This window comes from Felis catus, chromosome E2 (genome assembly GCF_018350175.1).
Source record: "Felis catus isolate Fca126 chromosome E2, F.catus_Fca126_mat1.0, whole genome shotgun sequence".
Taxonomy (NCBI): Eukaryota; Metazoa; Chordata; class Mammalia; order Carnivora; family Felidae; genus Felis; species Felis catus.
Window position 1 is genome coordinate 41,453,498 of NC_058382.1, and position 15,617 is coordinate 41,469,114.

The window sequence follows — 15,617 nt, forward strand, 5'->3', positions numbered from 1 at the left end:
AGCCCGACATAGGGCTCGAACTTACAAACCGTGAGATCATGACCTGAGCTGAAAGCAAGAGTTGGATGCTTAACCAACTGAGCCACCCAGGCACCCCAAACCAAACTTGTCAAGTAGTCCCAGCAAGCAGGGTTAAATGACTCTATCAAGACTGTGAAGGAAGTAATGTATAAATTATGTCCAGCCCCAGGCAGTTGGGTAGATAGATATTCCAACAAAAATATAATGAGCTACTATGTGGCCATTAAATGTCTCCATATGTGAAAAGCAATTGCTAACAATATTATGTGATAAGACAGTTGACAAGTCCCCACCCCAGACCCTTGCACTCAGCTGAATCCCAGACCTAGTTTATGCGTTCATTCATTCCCACGCATTCATTTGTTCAAGAACCATTTATCAAGAGTCTCCTGTATAGGGGACGCTCTGCCAGTCACTGGAGCTGTAAAACAGCAAAAAGCACAGGTTGTGGGACCATGAGAGCCCCGCACAGACTCGGCGCTGATCGGGGAAGGCTGTCTGTCCCCTTGCAAGCACCTGGTGGGAGGAAAGCGCGCCAGGGAGAAAAACCCCTTCTGCCCTTGCTCTGGAGTCGCCAAGGATTATATATTGCTCGTGGCTGTAATTATGAAATTAAAAGCAGCTGGGGAGTGGGGATAAAAAGGGAGGTATCCTCTGTGGTGGGGCAGGAGCAGATGCTTCTTAGGAGGGAGAGAAAGCCCCTGGGCAAAACCCAAGGCTTGCAGTGAGGGCGGAAAGCTGGGACCTGTTAACGAGGAAAAAATGAAAAGCTTGAGGCAAAACCCAGAGTTAAGGCTTAATTAAGAAAGCAGGCATTTTAGGTTCACACAAATAAGCAAACAGAATCCCCTCAGCCCTTCCTGATCATCACCAAGTAATTGCTTTAAAGCTGTGGTTTGCTCTGCTTGGGCGATCCTTAAATACATGTGGATAAAAGTAAGGAAGGTAGAGTGAGTGGAGAGCAGGCTGCCTGTCCCCTGACGGCCGGGTCCTGGCGTGGCCCTCGCTGTGCAGGACCTGGACGCTGCCAGCCCGCGCGGGGCCTCTGTCTGCCTCCCCGCCCCGCACCGCCAGGGCACGGAGGGAATGAATAAAGGGATCCCGAGTCCTCTCTCGTTCTGGAAGTAGGCAGTGCGGTTTGATATAGGGGCACAAACTCTCGCTTTGAGAACCCTTTGGGGTTCCCGTGGAATCTCCATCATGTACCACCCGCGTGATGTTAGGCACAGCAGGTTAGGACTTGGAATGGTGTGTCTTTTCACCCTAAAATTGGGGTTTTTACTGCCTGCCTCCGACTTCTGGGAGAATTATGGGAACAAGGTCCACAGCATCAGTGCCCAGGGACACCTTGTTACTGCACGGGACGGCTGATGTCTACCACGGGGTACTGCCCAAACCAACCACTACCAACGATGCTCGCTCAGAGGCAGAGCATCTGCCTCTGCAGAAAGGGTGGGCATGGGACCGCCAGGTGTGGGTACTTGTGGTCCTGTGCGGAACTCTCTTCCTCCGAGCACTAAGCTTGTCTTAGGAGCAACCCCTTCTTCCTCTTCCGGCCCCACTGTGGTGGAGCCTTCCTCTTGGATGCTGCCCCAGAGCCCCAACTTCAAGGTTGATTGTCCTGCTACCATCAGAGCCTTCAGGGTGCATCACAAGCACCTACCTCTTTGTCCCCCCACTGGCCCTCTCCTCCCAGGACAGGAAGCTCTGTGAAGAGAAGGTCCAAATATGTTTCAACGGACACCGTCTGGCACTTTGTCACAACTCCACGACTGTTACTTAAATCAATTTTTGAGTCAATCCAACCCACCTCCAGGACCGCCACTGGCTAACTGTGTGATTTTACGCCAAGCAAACCACATTACCTTTCTAGGCTCACCTGTGAAATGGCCCCACCTGTACCCAGTGCCCACGTATTGAATCACCATCAGGCACCATCAATTGTAGGATGCGTGTTGTCTTCTACGTCACTGAGAAAGAAAGGATACTTCCAAATCACTTGGACCTGATGTTTTAAGTCTCTTAAAAGTTATTTTTTGTTGTTAGTTTAAATGCTCTTTTCTATTTAATTGGCAGGTATTTTATCACTCTTGGGCTTATGTATAAAGGGAAAATTATGAGTGGATTAAATGGGTGAAAGTATCCCTAAACCTTGTTCAGATTCAGAGTCACTTTGTGATTCAGAATCATCAGGTAGGTAATTTTCCAAAGAGCACTGCCCTCCATGTCATCAAGATTATAGATGATGCAGCAGTTCTTAAAAGAATCCTTAAAAAGAACCGAGACATGTTTGCTGAATGTTCCTTCTGCCTTTGCAGTGATGCAGCGCTGGCCTCCTGTTGATGCCTGCTTTCAGAGTGTTGCTAAATACCTCTGATTTGGCAATTCTGTCACCCTTTCTGCACAACCATTTGATTCCTGGGGACTCAAAAAAATGATCTCCGTTTCTAGGATTTTCTTCCCAGCCACTGACACCCATCCTGGGAGTTGTGATGCTGGTACGTGCAAAGGCAACATGTGTATGTCACGATGCTACATGGCCAACAGCAGTGATAAGGTGACATCGGTTATAAGGCACAGCCCAATTTTGAGTTATTAATGAATGAAAAATGCATGCATCTTGAAACTGATGAATTATAGTAGTTCGTGGGATTGATCTCACAATGAAAGCATGACCTTTCTGAAAAGCCTCTAGCATAGAGCCTTGCACATGGTGGGACTGAACACCATGTTCCTTTCTTCACTTTTTCCAGCCCAGGGATGTTCCCTGTGACTATAGGTCTCCTGACTACGATGAGGGGTTGATGGATAGGGAACTAGTTTTAATACATAGAATGAGCATCTAGTGGGGGGTGGGGAAAATATGAGAGGCAATATGGGGCACAGTGTCTCTAAGCCTACATCTGTAGCGACCATATAATTTATCATCTAAACGAAGACACTTCTGAGAGTGGAAGAGGTCATTCGTGATAATTTCACAGAGACCATAAGCATAAACTGGGGCTGACCCAGAAGTGCTGGGATGTATAACAACCTACTATATCCCATCTTCCATCCAGAAAGGAAGGCGAAAATCAGATGCAAATTTCTCCGTGCTTGGGCTTTGGATGCCTTTGTCCAAAACCAGGAAGGCCGTGAGGTAATTGATGGGCATGCAAGTACTTTTGGCTCCCATCCCAAGAAGGCTTAACAATAAATTCCAAAACTGGTTAAAATCCGATGCTGCTGCGTTGTGGGAGAGGCTCCCCTTCCCCAACTGTTATTTATGGTGCAGAGAAAAGGCACCGCATTGATGATGGATCTGCTTTTATCGGATAAAAATGAGAGGAACAGTGAAAGATCATGGTGAGATATTGTGCAGAATTTCAGCAGGACACTTTAAAAACGTATATTAGAGAAAATGAATTTTTCACTGGCGAAAACGTATCCATTTACAGTCGGAGCATCCATATATTTATGAGTGTTTTTTAGCCCTTAAAATAGTAACCCAGGACAGAATAACAAAGAGTCTCTTAATAGCCCTAATTTATCAGGCTCAGCGGTTTAAGAAAAATAAATAAAAAGAAATAGAAATGAGAGAGAGAGAGAGAGAGAATCTGAAATACTGGAAATGGTATCACTCAAAAGTTGACACCATGTCTATCTTCTTAAGAGAATGAGTCTGAACCTGAGCAAGCCAAGAGTGGCTTTAAAAGTACCCAAGGTCGGGTCCCCAGGGGGTGAGGGAAGGTGGGGACGAGGACAGTGGTTTGGCCATGTAACCCCATCCCTTTTTGAATGGGCACCTTTGCCCTTGCTTCTTTGAATGCATTTATTTGAGGACTCCAATCGCAATTTCTTACTAGTTTTCTCCATTCTCCTGCCTCTTTCCTTGTCTGATGTTTTCTCTGGACTGTGACCCATTTATATCTGCAACATTGCTTTGGATGCCACGATGCCACACAGTAGACAGAACACAGAAGTTGGGTTCAAATCTCATTTCTGAGACTTTCTGCTGCATGACCTGTGGCAAGTTACTGGACCTCTCTGAGTCTTGATTTACCCCTTCATGAAGTGGGGTTGTCACAAAGCCACCAATCCCTTCTTTGCATAACTTTCATCATCACTAGAAACTGTTTCTTAACCCTGGACTGAAGTCTGTCCCCTGCCCCCAAAAAAGGTTCCCTCATCAATTAAAAACACGACTCACAGGGGCGCCTGGGTGACTCAGTCGGCTAAACATTGGACTCTTGATTTCGGCTCAGGTCATGATCTCACAGGAGATCAAGCCCCACATCATGCAGTCAGCACAGAACCTGCTGGAGATTCTCTCCCTCTCTCTCTCTGTCTCTCTCTCTCTCTCTCTCTCTCTCTGCGTCTCCACCACTCACACATGCATGCACTCTCACTCTCTCTCTCAAAATAAATAAACTTTAAAAACATGGCTCACTGTGTTCAACTCTCTGTGACTTCAACCTAGGGAAAAACATTTGCAACATAAATGTTAGTTCCCTTAATATATAAACATTTCTAAGAAATTAACAAGAAAAGCATAACCCAGGTAAAACAAAAGTAGAAATAACAGGAAAAGGACATGCGCAGGAAATTTGCCAAAAAAAATTAAATAAAAATCATCCAAACTGGCAGTTAAGGAAAGAAATCAAAACAATACCTGTGAATTTTTAAAAGGTCAAAAAGAATTATAATACTAAGTGTTGAAAAACAGTTGCTCAGGGAGCTGTGGAACTAGTGAAACTTTTCTAGGTGGAAGTTAGAAATATCTAGCAAAGGTATCAAATATCTGGAACCCTTCTGACTCTAAAATTTCAGGAAATTCATCTCAAGGACAAAAGTTTTTGGGCTTTGAAGTTTATTTATTTTGAGAGTGAGAGAGCACAAGCAGGGAAGGGGCAGAGAGAGAGGGAGAGACAGAATCCCAAGCAGGCTCCTCACTGCCAGCACAGCCCCAGGCAGGGCTCAAGCTCACAAACCATGAGATCCTGACCTGAGCCGAAACCAAGAGTCAGATGCCCCACCGACTGAGCCACCCAGGGGCCCCTCAAGGACAATAGTTTTTCAAGTGCACAGAGATTTATGTGTAGTGATATTTAGCACATTATTTAAATTATAGAAAATGTGAAAACATTCTACATTTCCAACAACAAAAGATGGGCTATGTAAAACTAAGATAAAATGTAATTCTTTGCAGACATTTAAAATTATGCTTTGGAGAAAATTAAATAAGAGAAAATGTGCAGAAAACAATTACCAGAAGCAAATACACGGTGGTTATCTCTGGATGGTAGGATAAAGGATGATGGTTCTCTTTAAGTATTTCTGTATTTTGAAATTTTCATTTTGAAGGAAGGAGGAAAGAACAGAGTGGGAAGGAGGAAAGGAAGAGCAAGAGAAAGCTTTGTTTCTACCATGTTCTCTATTGGATGTCAATCCGAATGTTAGAAATAGTCGGGAGACAGGAGGTAGCATTGGATCACCGGCTTGCCGCTGACATGCTGTGTGAGTTTTTACTCTGTCCTTAACCTCTCTCTGCACTGCCACTTTCTTCCGTGTCAGATGAGGAAAAATGGCCAGGCTCGCTTATGCATCCGGTAGCTGCGATGATCAGAAAGGACGCCAAGCGTGAAGGGGCTCGTAAAACGGCCAAGTGCTGTACAAGTCCTGGATAGGGTAATTATTGCCTTCGTTAGTGCGATCATTCTCTCCTGCTCCATTATCCTTTGCTGGAGAGCTGCTTGTCGGGCTGTGAAGTGCACTCAGCATTTCCGCATTACACAAAGTGAAGTGCATGCGGCTGCCTGGACCTATTTCGACAGATCTGGCATCCAGAGATAACCAAGCAGACCCCAAAGGCCTCCGTGGCTGCCCGGTGGGAGTATGTGTGGTTCTAAGAGGACCAACTTGGCACCGGCAGACCTAGACTGGAGTCCAACTTGTCCATTGTAAGCCACGCGAACTGAGACAACTCGCTCCACCTGCATGAGTCCCAGTCACTCACCTGTGAAATGGAGACAGTAATACCAGTCCTAATTCTATCACGTGATCATCAGGATGCTGCCTCCCAAGCATGTGTGTGATTCTCCATGACCACCAACGCATGCAAGTGGATGTAACACCGAGAGTGCTCTGTAATCTGGGCCATCGTGTGTCAAGTTCACACCCTACAGGACATAGTTCCTCTTGAAGTTAACAAGCAATATGTGAAACACAGGCTCTGTGAGCAAAGTTTGCAGAATCACTGGATTTTAAACAGTAATGACACTTATAATAGAACAGGTTTCTGTAAGACTTCTCAAAGGCTTTAATATGCTCTTGTCTATGTGAATCTCCAAGAGCAGGTTAAATTTCCTAAAGACCTTTGACCATGGAATTCTGATTTTATGCAGCATCTAGCTTATGCTCCCTGACACAAACCTGGCAGAGGTTGACCTGAGACAAAATGAACTACAAAGGCCCCAGCTGGGTTCTAACCTTGTATCTTGGCTGCTTTTTTACTCCTGAGTCCTTTCATCCCGCCCTAAGATGTAGCAGCATCTCAACTCTGGAAAGGAAATCTCTCTCTTACCCATTTATACACGTTAATGCCAACACAGCCTACCCTCTCACCCATCACCTTCTTATTAATTATTTGTTCTGGATTAACCAACCCATTGATTCCTCCATTCTTTCAACCACCCATCAATCCATGTCTGTCTGTATATTCATTCCCATTTAACAGACTGAAAATCAGAAACTCAGAAAGATGACGTAATTTGTCTCAGATATGTAGCGTTTAGATTCGAATCTAAATATATGTGTTTCTGAGGTCGACTAGAAAGTATGGCAGCCCCCAGCTCCCCACTACTCCCAGAGGCCCCACAGCCCAGATAGTCAGGAAGCCCCATCAAGACTGACATCCAAGAGCACCAATGAGTCGTGGAGTAGTAGAGAGGAATCTGGTGAGGGGAAGGGAGTTGGAATGGGTGAGAAATGCTCTTCGTCATTCTGGTGTACTGGGGTAATAATCAGATTGTGGACTTGGGGGCCAATGACATTTTAGTTAGAATCCATGATCCAAGTTTACTAGCAATACACCCTCACTGAGCCTCGGCTTTCTTCTCAATAGAGTATGATGCTACCTGTCTTGTGGGAAGGCTACAAGAAGCCAATGAGCTAATGTGTATAAAGGCACTGATGTTCTTGGCCAAGTACATGGTGATTAGCACCTGGCCTCATTTTATCCCCCGTTGATATGGCCTGGGTACCACTCATGGAGTCACCATTTACTGGATGCCCACCATATGTCAAGTGCAAAGGACAAGGGCAAGGACAAAACCCAGATTCATCCCTTGGAGGAGACCAGAGCCCGTCTGACCTCCTTCACATCTCTGCTTTTCTGGGCAGGGAGGGTTTGGTACATCAAGAGACTTCTTTACAAGCTCTGCAAAATCAGCTAAAATTTCCAAGTGTTTGTGTTTGATGAAAAGGTTGTCAGAGAGAAGTTCATAAACCCCGAGGAAAGAACAACCAAGTTCTAAGAAAGTGTGACTATTATTAATAATAATAACAAGGGCAGCAACAACAACCTGACCAAAGCCATGTTATGTGCTTTTTAATGGTATCTTCCCCCAAATTCAGTTTTTATTCGGTAATCAATACCAAATAGGCAGCCTTTCTGAGGCATCCCTAAAAGACCCTGCATACGTTGTCCTTTTCTCTCTTTGTTCATTAAAAGAAAAGGAAGAAGAACGTGTTCCTTGTCGAGGACTGTCCTGTGCTGCAAAGGGCACTGGATACAAGGATTGTTCTAGTTGAGGACATGAGGAGCAGAAAAGCTTGACTAATTATGTTGCTAATTACTTGAAGCATCTTCCATTTGACAATATAATTATGCCAGTGTAAGGTGAGATGTCTCAATTACTGAATAAAAAGAAAGGAATGCCCCCTCCCCACTACTCTTCCCTTTTCTGTTATTCAGGCTGGATTTTAAAAACTCTCTCTCAACTCAGAGGTGATTTACCAAAAAATGAGGCCCCATCCCTTTCTCTTAAGCCATCACAGCACATGTAAGGTCTGATGAGTCCCCCCCACGCACAGCAGGACTTCTATAAATAAATGAGGTTCTCTCAAAGGAAGTAGACCTTTCAGTGACTAACCATCCACTCCATTGCTCTAGGTTAAGGTCCAATTCTCAGCAGGGTGTGGCTTCCTGCAGGATCTTTAAGAATGTTCCAGAAGGATCAGAAATGTGAAGACAAACAGTGCTTTCTTGTGGTCAGGGTCTGAATACACCACAGTGGAGGTGGACATCAGTTCTGAGATGCCCCCAGTTGACCAGGTTGGTAACCACAAGATGGGTGCAGGGTAGAGAGATAGAAAAAAGTCAGTAGAAATACAGAACGATGAGCAAAAGGTTATTGGAATTCCTGCACCAATCAACTTGTCATGTTGATGGTGAAGCAGCCTTGACTCCTCTCTTCAGCCTCTTGAATTGGTTTCCTAAGTGGTAAAATAACCCACTGGGTGAACAGCTTGCTATTCAATGTGTGGTCTGTGGACCAGCTGCATCGGCGTCACCTGGGGGCTTGTTAGAGCTGCAGAAATCCCAGGACTCTCCCTAGGTTTAACTGCATTTTAGAAAGATATCCTAGGTAATTCATGTACACAGTGAAGTTCGAGAAGCCCTGGAATAGCAAATACTTCTGACGTACTTCCTTTGATCATTTCTCAAAAAGACAATCTCAGATGAACACATATCCACAGGTCCTTGCCTTCACATAAGTCAACCCTTGAACAACACTGAGCTAGGGGTTCTGACACCCTCCTGCAGTCAAAAATCAGTGTATAACTTTTGATTCTCCAAAACTTAACTACTATATATATTTTTTAAGGCTTATTCATTTATTTATTTTGAGAGGAAGAAATAGAGTGTGCATGCACAAGCGGATGGGGGTGGGAGAGAGAGAGAGAGAGAGAGAGAGAGAGAGAGAGAGAGAGAGAGAGAATCCCAAGCAGTTTCCACACAGTCAGAGCAGAGCCCAGCGCAGGGCTCGTACCTGTGTACCACAAGATCATGACCTGTGCTGAAATCAAGAGTCAGAGGCCTAACCCACTGACCCACTCAGGCCCCCCTTCAAAACTTAACTACTAATAGCTGGCTATGACCAGAAGCCATATTGATAACATAACAGTTCATTAACTGATATTTTATACTATATTCTTACAATAAAGTAAGCTAGAGATAAGAATACATTATTTTTTTTAATGTTTATTTATTTTTGAGAGAGAGAGAGAGAGAGAGAGAGAGAGAGTCGGGGAAGGGCAGAGAGAGAGGGAGACACAGAATCAGAAGCAGACTCCAGGCTCTGAGCTGTCAGCACAGAGCCCGACACGGAGCTCAAACCCATGAACTGTGAGATCATGACCTGAGCCAAAGTCGAACGTTTAACTGACTGAGCCACCCAGGTTCCCCAGAGGGAAAAAAAAAAAAAAAAAAAAAAAAAACATAATTAAGGAAATCATGAGAAGAAAACACATTTGCAGTACTCTGCTGTATTTATGGAAAAAAATGCTCATATAAGTGGACCGGAGTAGTTCAAGGGTCAACTGTATCTCTAAAAAGACCCTGACAGACCAAATCACTGACAAATATGTCGTCTCTGATTGGTACTAGCTACCTAGACTGTGGTGTAGATAAAAGATCATGAGGCAGGATTAAGACCCAAGAAGAAAGAGTTCTGTGATCAATTAGTAATGTCTGCCATAGGCACAGGCCACGAATGGCAGGTGTAGTCAGTTATATTTTAATGAGTTACATCTTAAAAGAGGACTTGAGGTTTGGGTGTTTATGGGTAAAGACCATGGGAATTAACTGACCTGGATTCTATTTTTGACTTCAGACCTCAGATGGAGATGCTGAACTCAGATCAGTGAAGGACCTTATTGCCCTGATGTTCTTTAATCCCAGTGATCTATGATCACATGTATAGAGTCCTATCACATATGCTCATGCTCTCACGAAAACAGATTTCATTCCTGTGTCACACAAACATAGCTTCCCTTAAAACCAGAGCCCTCCTCTTAAATAATCACCTGGTGGTGCCTGTGGGGGTTGGGGGGAAGACAGCGGGGGTTGAGGGATATGGGGAGGAGAGCTGCCAAGCACGCTGGTCTGAAGCAGGCCCCAGCCCTCCACCTCCGCTAGGCATCTGTTTCCAATGAAGCTAAGGAAATGCCTAACCCCACTCCTGCATTCTCTCATCCTTGCCCTGGTCTCGCCTCCACACCAGCCTCTCCCCTGTGTGGGCTCTGAGCCAAGCCCCAAATCCCCATGGGCTCTCAGGGGCCAGGAAGCAGAACAAGGCCTCACTCCCTGACTCCTCTGGAAGCGGAGGAAGGGCTGTGCTAAAGGTCCCTAAGGGGAACACCCACCCTTCAGGGTGTCTGAGGTCTCCTGGAGGTGAGCCAGACCTCTCAACGTGGCTGTGTGTCAGGGCAAGAGTTTTAAATTGAACTCTCCGTGATGTGGCTTTTCTAGAGATACCTGCCCACATCTATCAGGAAAACCACATGCTACTTTCCAACACTGCAAATGGGGGGTAAAAGTGCACCTAGAAAGTCTTAGGAGAAATGCAGTGGCTTTCAACTAGGGGCAATCTTGCTCCTCTGGGGGCATCTGGCAATGTCTGGAGACATTTGGGGTTGTCATAAGGGGAGAGGGCAGTGTTACTGTCTGGGGGTGCTGGTAAACATTCTGTGATGCACAGAAAGCCCGCCACAACAAAGACATTATCCAGCACAAAATGTCAATAGGGTTGAGAAATCCTGCTGTAAGACAACTTGGGGACTACCAAGCCTATCCCTCTGGTTCACAGATGGGACAACTGCAGGCCACAGAGGAATGCACACTTGCTCCGGATGGCAAGCTAGTAGTGGAACTAAAACAGGGGCTCTCATCCCCTTGTCTGCCCAGCTGCAAACTCAGGGAACCTGGAGAGTGAAGAAGAAAAATGGCCCTGAGCATAGGCCCTGCCCAGACTTGTAGAGAAGGAAGAAGAAAAAGAATGGTTATGGGAATGATGAGCCTTAACATATGATCACCACACCCAGCAGCAAAACGTCAGTGGCTTTCCTGGACTCATTCAGATTAGCCAATCCTTCCTCCTTATTGGGAATTAAAAAGGAAAGAAGGCATGAGTGTGGTGGAAGGGAGCCAAGGAAACTACATCTAATCGATGCACACTGTGGGCCACAAAATACCCAAACAATAGGTAATTTGTTGTCTTAGTTATTTGCAAAGGAAGCCTCCAATTTTTCCCTCTAGAAAGTGGTTCATAGGGCACTGTTGAGATGCATTCAGGTATATCACTAGTCTCAGGGAGTAAGTTCCACTATCATTCTGTGTCTCCAATGTAAAATCCCCATCGTGAATCAGGTAAGAGGAGAGCCATCCCATACCCATGATCCTGATTCAATATTGAAGTCTGAGTCAGACTATGTCAGAGCAACTGCTTGGTTGTCTTGCTTCAGAGTTATTCTAATTACTCCCCTATTGTGACAGCAGTGCCTTGAGAAGGAGTTGAAGCAGATGGGAGCATTGACATGAGCCCCCATCCCGTGAACTCCATCTGGTTAAGACTCTCCATTGTCAGTCTGTCCAACCCAACCAACTATCCCATGTCATCCAGAGATCTGTTTATTACAACTACCCTCAGTCTTACATGCACAGATGTGCTTGGAATGACCATTTTCAAGTGGCCCATTTCCAAATGTCAAAGTTGGAGTTCATTCTGGAAGGGCGTTTTGAAGCCTGTAGACTCAAAATCTCTCCAGTGGCTCTGACAGCTAGCCCCCACTAATTGTCCTGGCTTCAGCATATCTGGAAACCAGTCCCATTTTTTTTTAATCAACACATTTTCTGAGTTTAAAAGCAATCCACATGCATTACAGCATACATGCACAAAACAAAATGTCACTTCACATAGCCTCATCAAGAAATAACCAGTGTTAAGTAGTGTGCATACCCTTCTACATTTCTTCCAATATGTGTGTGTGCCTACATCTATATCTATCACTATATTACATACACAAACACACGCAAATATTTAAATTTAATCTCCCTGCCTGCAGAATTTCATCACCTGCTATGTTATCAAATTATGTATCATAAATTTCTTGCCCTGCCATTAAGTCCTTTTCTACATCACCACTGCATGGCATTCTATCATATCACCCTACCATAATTGACTGAACTCACACTTTATAATTAGGTGGTATTTTTCTCCTGTGGCTACTGCAAATAATTCTGTAATGAACATACAATACACATTGGAGAGCATCTATAGCTTCCTAGGGTGTGTTCCTTTAAGAGAAAGTGTTGGCACGAGATCCATGTACCATTTTTATGACTTTTGAGGCATACCTTCAAATTGACAGGTCATACTTTTGAATATATTGGAAACTTTAGTTTCAAACATGCAGGTATATAAACTCCCATATTGGAAAAATGATTAGAATAACTCTTTTTGCCGAGATTTGGGAAGTTAGGGGGCACCCAGATGGCTCAGTCGGTTGAGTATCTGACTCTTCATTTCGGCTCAGGTCATGATTCCGGGGTCGTGGGATTGAGTCCTGTATCGGGCTCTGTGCTAAGCATACAGCCTGCTTAAGATTCTCTCTCTCTCTCTCTCTCTCTCTCTCTCTCTCTCTCTCTCTCCCCCTCTGCCCCTCTCCCCTACTCATGTGCATGCAGCTCTCACTTAAATAAGAAAAAAAGAAAAAAAGATTTAGCAAATTAAGATCTAATTCTAGTCCTGACGCCTTATAGCTCACTCAGTGGTTCTACACCGGCCATTCAGTAATTGGCCACTAATGGCCACTCTTTGGCTTTGGAGGATGAGGGTAAAACTTGCAAGATCCAGAGGTATCCAATACTATAAATCCACCAATATTATAGCATATATTATTCACAATTCTGTTTCTCCCCGTCAGATTTGAAATCCTGAATGGAAGGGGCCACGTGTCTTTAATCTCAGAAATCCCCAACATAAGCAAAGTGTTTGCCACAGACTACACATGTATGTTATGGGTTGGAAAGCTGCCATCAACATCTAAACAAACACCTCCATACAATTTACATAGCAAGGACGCCAAGGTCCCCATGAGAGATTCTGCTTAATCAAAAAGGAGACACCATCTCCAGCATGGACCTTAGTGCCAGTCAAGGAAGAAGTGCATTTTTCCATTCTCCCAGACAGAGAAATATGTTTAAATAAAGATATTTCTAGAAAAGCATCATAATTTAAAATACAGAAAAGATAAGAAAATAAAAAGAAGGTAGCTTGTGGTATCTTAGGGTAGCCAGCCAAAGGATGACATTTCTCTCCTGGTTTCTAGTACATATTTCTGGGAACAGATTAGGCTGCAAATGGAAATAAGAGTGTGTATCATTCCAGGTCCTACAAAACAGACGGTGAGAGGCAAGTTGGTTCATTTCAAAAACAGAGGGTCTGACTTTGAACTGCTTTGTGGTGAATGAACCAACCTTCCTTGCAATGTCTGGCTAAGGCTTCTGTCTACACTGAGTGCCAAGGACATTTAAATGTGTGATATTTGATTTGCTGGGTGCAAAGCTCAGATGGGGCCTGGAAAATCCATCTGTACTCTCATAGCTTTTCAAAGGGAAACAAGGTTATTAGCATTTATGCGGGCTTTAATATCACGGATCAGTCACTGAGAGCGTGAGAAGTCATCAAGTCAATGGGATGGATCCCATGATAAGCTCTCAGGACAGTAGAGAGTATGGTGAATTTTGGCCAAGACTGGAAGGCACATTAGGATCATATTCTTTAAGATGGAGAAAGTAAGCCCCAAAGAAGGAAAGTGACTCACCTGAGATCACCCAGGTAGTTAGACACTTAGCCAAAGCAAACAAATAACCAGAAATACCTGGTCTATTAACTTGTAGGTTAATGCTTTGTCTCTCTTCTCATTTCTGTTTTAGTCTTTTGTTCTCCTTGTCTGTTTCATTTCATGGAAACGTGAAAACTGGTGATAAATCAAAGCACCCATGCCTGACCAAGCGTCATTCTTTACTGGCAGAGTTACATAACAAGGGGGTCTTAAAAGACCAATGCTATTTGAGATCTAGGGGACAGTATCCCAAATGGTGGAATGTCATAATAGGAAAGGATACTCGTTTTTTAACGTTTCCTTTAATTGTTGTTAATGTGTATTTATTTCTGAGAGGGGAGAGAGAGAAAGAGGGAGAGAATGAGCGTAGGAGGGGCAGAGAGCAAGGGAGACACAGAGTCCAAAGCAGGCTCCAGGCTCTGAGCTGTCAGCACAGAGCCCTATGCGGGGCTCAAACCCATGAACTGCTGGATCATGACCTGAGCTGAAGTCAGATGCTCAACCAACTGAGCCACCCAGGCACGCCCCACAAAGGATACTCTTTAGGTCAAGAAGACAAGGAATCACAACTCTATGTAGGATTTTAATTAAGGCCATCTCTAAACCTTCTCCTCTCCTCCAGCCACTCTTATTTAGGCCTTCACATATTTTACACGTATGACTTCAATAGCCTGCTATCTCGGGGTCCAAACAGAAAAACAGAAACCACAGAAAGTATCCGAACAAGAGGAACTAAAAGCAGGAATTTGGTTATACCAGTGTTAGAAGAGCTGAGAATCCACAGAGGTGACAGAGATTCACAGCAGCAGGAAGTTGCTACCTTCCTTAGATTTCAGGGGCAAAGGGGGGAGATAACATCACTGGAGTCCCAAGTCTGGAACCATGTGGGGGAAGCTGAAATCATGGAAGGCCTATACAGAAAGGAGAGAGAGAGACAGGAACAGAGGGAGACTGAGGGAGAGGGAGAGAGCGAAGGAGGAGGAGGAAGGAAAGGAACAAAGACACAGAGTATCCCGGCTTCCCTCTGAAGCTAGGGAACAGGAATAAAAAGACAGGTAAGGGATGGGTTTAGTACCAACAGACCCAACCAAGCCTGATTCAACTCCTAAATTATTTCACTGCCTCTCATCTCTCCCTTGCAGAATCTGCCCACCACAACACTGCCTGAGTGATCGAACACGCAAGCCTGATATTGTCAACCCCACTTTAAATTCTTCTTTGGCTTCTACTGCATTTTGGAGAAATGACCCTCACCTCCAGCCCAGCATACAAGGTTCATCTCCACCTGGATGCATTTAACGAAAGCTACTGAAGTTCTCACTCTGCAAAGGCAGGTATGTTGGGCTGCAGGAAGGAGGTGGCAGGCCGTGAGCCACATGGGCCTGAAGTGATGATGGACGACATGAATGGAGGCCGTTCTGGAAGAAGATGATCATGGGCAGAGAGGGAGAGCACACGAGGTTGGGGCTGGACTTCAAACCACAGTCCCCCGGGTTCTAGCACCCTTCAATAAGAAAATGGATGGGGAGGAAAAAAATTCCTTCTTCACATCTCCCACGTGAATGTGCCCAGCCCCTATCACATTCCAGGCCTGTGATAGATACAGTACGAGGACAAAGACAGAAGTACAACTTAGGTCAAAGAACTAGGCCTTGAGTGCCATACCCAGCAGCCTAGACTTCATTCAGGGGGCAGGTGACATGAGCCCC

At 44.8% G+C, this 15,617-nt stretch overlaps 2 long non-coding RNA genes across 2 annotated transcripts in view; one reads left to right on the plus strand and one right to left on the minus strand.

The window, feature by feature from the left end:
• Nucleotides 1–15,617, minus strand: part of LOC109494907 — an 801,993-nt gene that overhangs the window by 82,674 nt on the left and 703,702 nt on the right. The window lies entirely within an intron of this gene.
• Nucleotides 1–15,617, plus strand: part of LOC109494908 — a 30,477-nt gene that overhangs the window by 8,450 nt on the left and 6,410 nt on the right. The window contains exons 2-3 of the long non-coding RNA XR_002150044.3: nucleotides 2,340–2,519; nucleotides 15,051–15,242. This is a non-coding gene — a long non-coding RNA (uncharacterized LOC109494908). The remainder of the gene's footprint in view (nucleotides 1–2,339; nucleotides 2,520–15,050; nucleotides 15,243–15,617) is intronic.